Genomic DNA, 9,716 nt, shown 5'->3' on the forward strand with positions numbered 1-9,716 from the left:
AGATCCTCCTTATTCTCCTAGAACCTATCTTAAACATCAAAATGTCTGTAGAGAAGATGTTGTTATGCATTTTATTCATGATCTATCTCCCCATGTGACGTTAAGAAAAGATGAGGTCTTAGATGATAAGGATCTTCCTTCCCAATCTACTAAAGACGATATGCATGATGAAAGGATGGAAAGTCTTAATCCACAAGATATTCCTTCTTCATCTACTAATCCCTTCATTCCTTCCAAACATCCTTACACTACAAATTTCAAATTTAAAATATTCTTATAGGAGTGGTTTTAAAACATAATATCAAAACAAGGTTTTAGAGGACACGGACTTGGAAATTTTGAGCAAGGAATTTGAATCCCTATAATCACTCCTACACAAATTAAAATGGAAAGCCTAGAAAACAATAATAAATCTCCTATGAATTACCTCCTTAAGATTCAAAACTTCAAAGATCATCTTGCAAGACAACAAGTCATTCCTTCCCGCAAATGTGCTTCTTCTTCAAAAACTCCTTTTTGTTCATTTCATCAAACTCACAATCATCGTGTCGATGATTGTCCTGATTTTCAAAATTCAATAAAATAACTTAGTGATAGTGGTAAAGTTAAAATAAATGATGAAAATCATTCTTCTTCTCATAATAACAATTTTCCTCAATCTCAAAAGAATAAACCTACACCTATTGATGATCCAGAAAAATTGGCTACTAGAATCTTTTGGAAATTGAAGTACAAGAATGTTGTTTTTCCTTTTGTGAAGTTTAGCACTAAAAATAAAGAAGGAAATGAATATTGTCTTGTTCATCATGGAGGTTCTCATTCTATTGGAAAGCGTAAAGCACTTAAGGAATTTGTTCAAGAACAATATGATCACTCTCGTATAAGTCTTTCAACAGATCTTGCTCTCTTTCTTGGTGAAAAACTAGTGACATGGCACTTCTCTCACCTCATGTTGCTCCTCACCCTATGACACAAGTAGTTAACTTAATTGGGGGCTCTTTGTCATTAGAGGTGGTTCTTTTTCAATTTCAAACATCTCTTGATAGAAACACGATTCCTCTCAATCCTATCTCTTACCTTCACAGTTTCATCATTTCCTTTATGGATTGAATTCTTCATAACTTGATGTCCTTTCTTGCATAGAATTATCCTTCATGCAAGTACACTTATGTCTCTTGTTAGCACCTATTCATTGTTTGAAATAGTATTTGTCTTATGAATAATCTTTCCTAAGAAAATGTGTGATTCTTCCCCCTAATGCTCCTTGTCTTCTTGCTTGGGGGCAAGGATAGTCTTTTCCCTTTCTCTAATTCTATCTAATGTATCACTATTCCCTTTAGGGTCTTATATTTTTCATATCTTGATATCCTTTCTTGCATAGAACGACATATCTTTATGATTAATCCCTCCTTGGGGGAATCTGTGATCTTTCTCTCTTTCTTTCTCTCTCTTTGAAGATTACCTCTTCTTTATAGTTGTATTTTACATATACTAATGTCATTTCTTGCATTGAATATTCATTCATTTGATTACATTGTGCATTTTCTTATGTTTTATCTATCTTTAGAAGATGTGTAATTATTCTCATTGTCCTTACACTTGGGGAGAAATGATTTCTTTCTCTCTCTCTTCTCTCTAAGGATCCACTTTTTCTTTGTTGAGTGGTGTTGGTTTCATGATTTGATGTCATTCCTTGTGTGAAATTATTGTTTGCTCAAGGATTCTCTCTTATACAAGAGGTGTAAGTCCTTGGCTACAACCTCTTTTTCACTTGGTGATGTACACCTATCATAAACTTACTCCCTTACATTGGTTCAAAAGTGTGTCATCCTTCATCAAGAATCTCTTTCACCTAGCAATAGGATGAAGGTATGCATTCTTGTTCTCCTTCCCTTCTTTTGGTAGAAGATGTTATGTTTGTTCAAGATACCTCCTCTTGGAGGTAGATATCTTTTGAGAAAATATCTCTTCTCCTCCAATGATCTCCTTTACACTTAGTGCAAGATATCTCTTTTTCAACTATCTTATCCTTTCTTGAAGAGTATTCCCTCTCTAGCTTTGATTTATGACATTGTTGCCTAAAGGATATATCCTTGGTGTTGAAGGTTGGTATCATTATTTTTAGCTTCCTTAAGACATAAACATAGGGCTATGTTGACATCTTAAGGGGAGCACACCCATATCGCTCCCTTTGTACCATATTGTACCATATTTTTGCATATCATTTTTTGCATGTCTTAAACATGGTGTTCATTCTCGAAACCAAAGAAAAACTCTTACACAAGATGCTTCACACCCGAACCAGATGCAACATTTGATATATGTCTTATATGGAGGTACACATCACAAAAAGAAGAGAAAAACTCTTACACAGGATGTCCTTGAAACCAAGCATGTATCTGTTTCAATCGGGGTTATACATTCTTGAAACCAGAGAAAAACTCTTAAATGAGATGTTCCCGAAGTTACACATTCGCCCCTTGGCATTAGCACATATACTTGCACACATAGTCACCCATTGGCATTTTTATTTACATTACATGTCTTAAATAGGCTAAAGCACACTCAAAACTAGAGGAAACAAACTCTTATATGAGGTGTTATACACTTGAAACCAAACATCACTTGCACACATGCACAAGGATGAGTGGAACTAGCAGAAAAGAGATAGACTATTCCTTCTCTCCTCCTCAACATAGATCACCTAGATGCAAACATATAGGGGTGAGGTATCTATGTTCTCCTCTTTTTCATCATTCTTCTCATGGATCACCTAGATGAACACATCTAGTGTGTGTTCATGTTCTCTCTCTTCTTCTTCTCATGAACTCATAGCTTTGCTATTGATAGTTCATGGATGATGCTTGATTTTCTATTTTATTTAATCGCTTGTGTTTGTGAGATGGAATTTTTCAAGAGTGATATTATTTGTTGAGACATTTTGATATCAAGGTCTCTTCAACTAGTTGACTTGAGGTCTTGTTTTTGGTTCTTAGCTTTCGTGTCTTGTGTGTCTTTTTGTGTCTTTTTCCTTTTTTTGCCATTTTGTCTTTGTTTGCCTTTTTGTTTTTGTTTTTCTTTATGTTCCCTTCCATATGTTTGATTGAGTTAATATCTTAAGATTGGGGGCTTGGTTCCTTGAAATTAGTGACATCTTACACTCCTTGTGATTTTTCTCCATGTTCCTCATCTTCTTCATCTCTCTTTCTTCTACTTTACCATGAGTATTTGCATAAGCTCATACTCCTACTAATTTGGGGGCTAAATGTAGCATCCTAAAAGTACACCCTTTACAATTTTGAGTGCATTTGGGGCCCTCATTTTAGTGTTCTTATCGTCACGCTTGATCAGGACTCATTTGTGCTTGTACCATGCAATAAATGTTATATCTTTATGTTTTACCTTGCATAGCACCTTAACACCTGGCCCAAATATAAGGTAGGACAAGGGCATGGCACCTTTCTCCTCACTATGACCATGGCACCATGCCATGGTCCTCCTTAGGTGGGCCCTAATTTGAACTCCTTGCCCCATCTCAAATTTGAGCGTGAAACCTTGCTCTATGTCGGCCTATGTTGGAAAATTAACATAATTGATGACAAGCAAGTATATAAGGAGGTCTTCCCCTCTCATTTTGGGGAGATGGAGAAATTGGGAACACTATATTTGAGTAATCAAGCATTCAAGCATTGAAGTATTCATCATCAAGCATTTCTAGAGGTCTTCAAGGGTGCATATTCTTCATCTATCTATTATGGAGCAACATTACAACATTTATTTGCAAGCATGTGTGTGTGTTAGGGTTTTGTCATGTTCATGCCATTTCATACAATATATTTGATTACATTCAAGAAGAAAAGCATCATCATCATTTATTTCAAGTATTTGCAATATTTCATTCAAGGTCTTGAAATTCCAAACTGAAGTTTGACTTAGGCAAACCCATATTCCGAACCTTATTCCCTTCTTTCTATGTGTAGGAAACAAGTAGAGAGTTGTACTTCTCAGAATAAGCTTCATTCACAAAGACAAATCAACCCTTTTTTACGCGTGGAAAGTTCAAAGGACCGAGGTGATAGACTTATAAATCACTGAGAGTGGGGGTGAATCAATGACAACAAAACCAATACCACTTTAAACACAGACCGGTAAAGACAGTTAACCAGTTTACTAAACACTATGCATGCAATTCAAAATGATATTAAAGCATCCACAACAAGTAAAACATCCACCATCACACAAGTGTTTATACATGGAAAACCCAACTAGGAAAAACCATGGTGAAATGGGGACTCACAAGTTAACTATCTACAGTAATAGGTAACTGACCAGTTAAGGTCTACAAAGGTGCTCTACTAGGAGCGAATCTTGTTAAAGATCCTAAAGCTCTGTTAGGAGCTATACCTTGTTAAAGGTAGTACCCTATTAGGAGTAACCTCGGTAGAAGATACAGGTGGTGTGATCTAACTTGCTTGAATAGATCCTCTTCTTCTCACTCAAAACTACATCACCGACATACTCTGCAACACCTTCAACAACTTAACACTTCTATCTTGCATCATAAAAATAGTTCATCATAATGTCATTATATAGACATTAGATTTCACGTCGGCTCATGAATCATATCAAAATTTCCTAGGTGCAGTATACGGACAATCTAACATATAACTAATCGCAGATTGCTGCTAAATCTATCAATTAGGGATAACTCATCACAACCGGTGATAACTCATCACACAATCTATGAAATCGGTTGGAACATCGATACCAGTTAAGAGTTAACCTCTTCCAATATTATAGATCGATTGTCCTCCATTAGCTTCTTTGATGGTCTCCACTGAATCTCCAACTTGGTGTCATGTCATTCCTATATATATTGGTTGACTACATATACTAGTTAGACACCCTCAAAACTGATTAAACTTCAGTATACTTATAATACCGGTTTTGCAATACAAAGGACTTAAGAGTAATAGCGATTTGTCTTAACTAAGATGACTAAGACAATGTGAACATCTATGTGTGTATACATGTGCCATCAATGACAACACATGAAGTCATCCATTACAATCATCATCAAGCCAACAATCTCCCCCTTAGGCATTGATGGAAACACTTAGAAAATTTTACAACTTTACAGCTAAGTGTGCTTACAAAAATTGTACAAACATATTTCTACTCCCCCTTAACAATACATACAAAATTTCACAACACATACATATTTATACTCCCCCTTTGACAACAATACCAAAATATATATATATATATATTATATCAAAAATTACATATACAAAAATATAAGTCTTTTTAAGGAGTTTTCACTACAATTTGCAAGAAAATGTCACTGAAAGTGATCTTCATCTGAGTAAAATCATTTTCCCAGGTTTCCAATAAAGTTTCAGTGATCTTAATAGTTGTCATAATCTGTGCATTGAATTCTTCCATTGCATCCACTGTGCTTATCTTTGGAGTAGCCAAAACCGCTTTTGCATCCTTGTATGCATGTTGTAAGATGTCCACTTTAGGTCTCAACTAGTTCTTTATCTCTTTCAAGGATTAGAGTCTCTTAGCCTATTCATAATCATAGTCATCTAACTAGATTTGTAAATCATCAACTGATTTTCCAAATGCTAAGGCTGAATCCTGTAAAGGTATGTATGCAGTACATATCATTTCTAGTTCATGTTCTATCTCTTCTCGCCTCTTCTTCAAATTAGTATAGAAAAATGAAATGTTATATGTATAGGCTAGTATCATTCCTCCAGTTTCAATAGCAGTCCTCAAAAGATCTTTATTCAAGGATAAAGCAATCTTCCCTGTATCAATATCTTTAATTATTTGCTCTCCTCTCATCTTTCTGTAATTCTTCTCAGCTAAAGTCTGAGTAGCTTCTTCAAGGGACTTCAGTTGGTTAGATGCATCAACAACCAACTAGCCAAGCTTACCGAGTTGACAAATTTTCAATGTCAGTCTCCGGTAGAAGACTTGACAGAATCTCAATGGCAGTTTGAATTCTTTTGGCTTCCTTCCTCTGCTCTTTCAATCTTTTCTTTTGAAGTCTAGATTGCATCATTGTTGCAATCTCCATGACTTCAGATGCACTCATATTATCTACATCTATAGGCCCTTTGATGCCTATTGATTCATCCCCATCATCAATTTGCTGCTTTACCTTTGCTTTTTCCATTTCAACTGGTATCTTCTCCTCTATTTTCTCTTTCTCTTCCTCATTTTTCTATTTAGTTTCCTTTACTTCAACCTCTTTCTTATGTTCCTCTTTCTCTATTGTTGCCTCTGTTTGTTTCTCTTGTGAATCTGTTGTTATCGGTGGTAGTTGATTTTCCACTTGGTGTTCTTTTTCAGGTGGAGGTTGAATATCCACACTAGGTTGAATTATCGGTGCTTCGACTACTTCCTGTGTAACAGTAATGATCAGTTGTTGTAAAGGTTCCATAACTGGTGCAATGATATTACCATTTGTATCAATAGTGTCTTGGATTTCATCAATATTATCTAAAAAGATAATCGGTAGAGAAGTAATGTCATCCGTATGCTTAATAGGATAGACAATATCCAATGGAATAATCTCTTCTTCATCTAGCTCTGGTCGATCTCCAGTCTTTGTTTGGTCATCATTATGAGACTCCATCTGCTCATGCATCCTTTGAATATTTCTAGCTATTTGATGAGTTTCAACTTCAACAGATTGAAACTTCCCATTCAGTAACTTCAATCTTCTTGCCTTAGAATGAAACTGTCCTTTGAAATTATCAAGCAATGCTAATAATTCATCTCTAGATAATTTAGGAAAATATTGAATGAAAACACTATCAATGATTTCTTGATCTTGGTCAACAACCATTTTCCACTTATTTGTAAGAATAGAATACAAAGAATCAGAAATATCCTTTTCAATATCCTAAGGCAACCGATTGTATTGACACAAGTGGTTGATTATCTCTTGAACAATTTGTTGCTTCTGATCATCATCAAATGAATCAGAACATTTTTTCACATTATCAAACCTATTCTTCCCTAATATTTTTAATGTCTTCTCAAAATCAGTCATAGGTTTGTAAGATAAGACATTAATAGGAATACTTGGCTTTGACACTTCTTCTACTGGTTTGGCTTTCTTACCAGTTGCTTTCATTTTCTTGGGTTCCTCTTTAGTGTCAGTATCCTCATATTTTGCTTAAAGAATAAGTTGCCTACCTCTCTTCTTTGTTGCAGTCTAGTTCATAGCTTGCACTTTGGGTGCCTGTTCCTTTTTTACTTGAACACTTCTTGTCACCCTTGTATCGGTAGTCATTGAAGGTACTTGCTCAACTTTATTCTTCTTCTTCTCTTTGGTAGAACTGGGTTCAGCAAGTGCATTTCTTTCCTCATATGTTCCCAGTCTTTTCTTCTTCTTATCCTTGGGAGATGCCAAAAGGTTGTTGGCATATCCGATTAATAAGTCATAGTTGACTTCATAACTCATTTCATCCATTTCATCTTTACTAGGTTCTATGGCCTCCATAAGACAAAATATTTTGGTAACTGTGAAACGGATGTATTTCACGATGTGTTTCACCACATCTTCAGGTAGCCTAGACCTCATGCTCATCTTCTATTGGAACTCATTAAAATATATGTTCATTGCAGTAGAAAATGTTTTCTTTATAGCCTTAATGTTGTTCTTGATTTGAGCAGTTACCGGTGGGTCCTTTGACCATTGAATGTCACCAATTCCCGGTAAGAAGTTCTGAAAATAAAATAATAGACCAATCAATAGTTGACCATATTTTAACCTTTTAATGTTGTCTTTCTTAATTGATTGTAGGTTCAACATCAATTGGCTCCTTATAGCCTCACATAGGTCATAATCTACATTCTTAGCAATCATTCTGTAAGCTACATGCATAGCAGCAGATGGCACACTGTTCATTCTACTAGAATAAAATATCCTATAACCAATGACCATAGTTGCAAGTCTAACTATTGGGTCCTTAATGTTTTTAACTGAAAATGCACGACCATCAGAGGTATTCTGAGTTAGTGTAACCACAGTCTCTTTTGAAATTTTCCTCAACTTAGGAACTTCACCGGTTTGCCAAAAACCAATCACTGCATGAATTGCTTCCTTTGTGATTGTATGCGACCTTTCAAGATACATATTTTCCCAATGCACATGACTAAGAATTATCCTAACATGTTCTTCAAAATCTTCAAGAAAATACGCCGCATTGTGAAAACCCTTTTCATAAACCCTTATATACTTGGGTTTGATTTTGCCGCTTTTATCACACAAGGATTTAAATTGAGAATAAATTGATAATGATCCTAAATCCTCAATTTTATAGTCAATGTAATTGGATAAATAACCTTTTATCATAACACCATCAAGAACTTGAGACAATGCAATGTATGATACAATTTTAGCTGATTCCATAGACTCCATAGGTTCAGCAGTGATCATAAGTCTCTCTACTTGCTTAGATGATGATGTCATTATGGGTAAACTCAATTTAAGAGAGATTCACAAAAGAATACCTTAATTCCTCCGCACTAGCAAGTTTTTTGGTTGATCTCTCAAATGTACACCCGTTTTGCCTTCACTAATCTTGGAATTCATTTCAATCTTTCGATTCGCAACACAAATCCTTCTACAATCAACTAGCAATTCTCTTTTTTGCTCTACAGGTGCTCAAGAACTCTTCTTTGAATGCAATTAGGGTAAAAATAACATAGTAAAACTCGCTTTTATAAACTTACCCACTGCATTAATTGCTCAACCGATAGGGTAACAAACCCTAATATATCGCTTAACAAAACTTCCCAATACTGGCAGGTATATAATCGGTTGACAATCTTTTGAAAAACTAATAGACAATGATATCAAGAGTTCTCACAAAACAACTCAAAATGCAAAACTCTCTTACCACGCATTCTTCAAGGGGTCATGAAGTATATTTACCGCTATGCTCCCCTTAGGCCTATTGAAAGGCTTAATTCACTAGTGCAGGATTATCCACACTAGATGAAGGGATAGATTCTTCTACAGGCTTGTCCTCACTCTTCTTTTTCCAAATTTTGTTCATCTCTTCTTTGGTTTCCTCAATATTGACCTTTCTCTTACCTTTTTGATCTTCAGAGTGGTTAACCAATTTGATCTTCTTGGATCTATAGAATTTTGCCATGTGTCCCAGTTTGTGATAATGATAGCAAGCCATCCCAGGTGATCTCTAAGGTCTTGCATTACCTCTTCCAGTTCTCCTTCTGTAGTTCATAGCCACATGATCATAATTATTACAAATGGTGCAAATCACGTTAGTTACCTTATCCATTTCAAATGGACTAAACTGGTTGACATAGGGTTTCTGCTAGTTCATGTTTCCCTGGTTGTCATAGGTTCTCCTCTAGTCACTATTAGGTCTTGGATTCATGTGAGGTGTTGGATTGTTTTCTCCATATATGCATTCAACTAATAGAACTATATTCTCATTAAGTTAACTAGATCAATTGAATGCATATATGGAGAAAACAATCCATTAACTAGATCAATTGAATGCATATATTCTCATTAAGTTTTCTCATTAGGTCTGCTTCTACATACATTTGCAGTATGTCTAGGTTTGTGATAGATAAAGCTAACGGGTTTAAAATCTTTCTTACCGGTAGGCTTGTTAGCCTTAGGAGCAGTTTTACCTTTGTGTATATTTCTCTTTGTACTA

Source organism: Cryptomeria japonica, chromosome 1 (genome assembly GCF_030272615.1).
Source record: "Cryptomeria japonica chromosome 1, Sugi_1.0, whole genome shotgun sequence".
Lineage (NCBI taxonomy): Eukaryota > Viridiplantae > Streptophyta > Pinopsida > Cupressales > Cupressaceae > Cryptomeria > Cryptomeria japonica.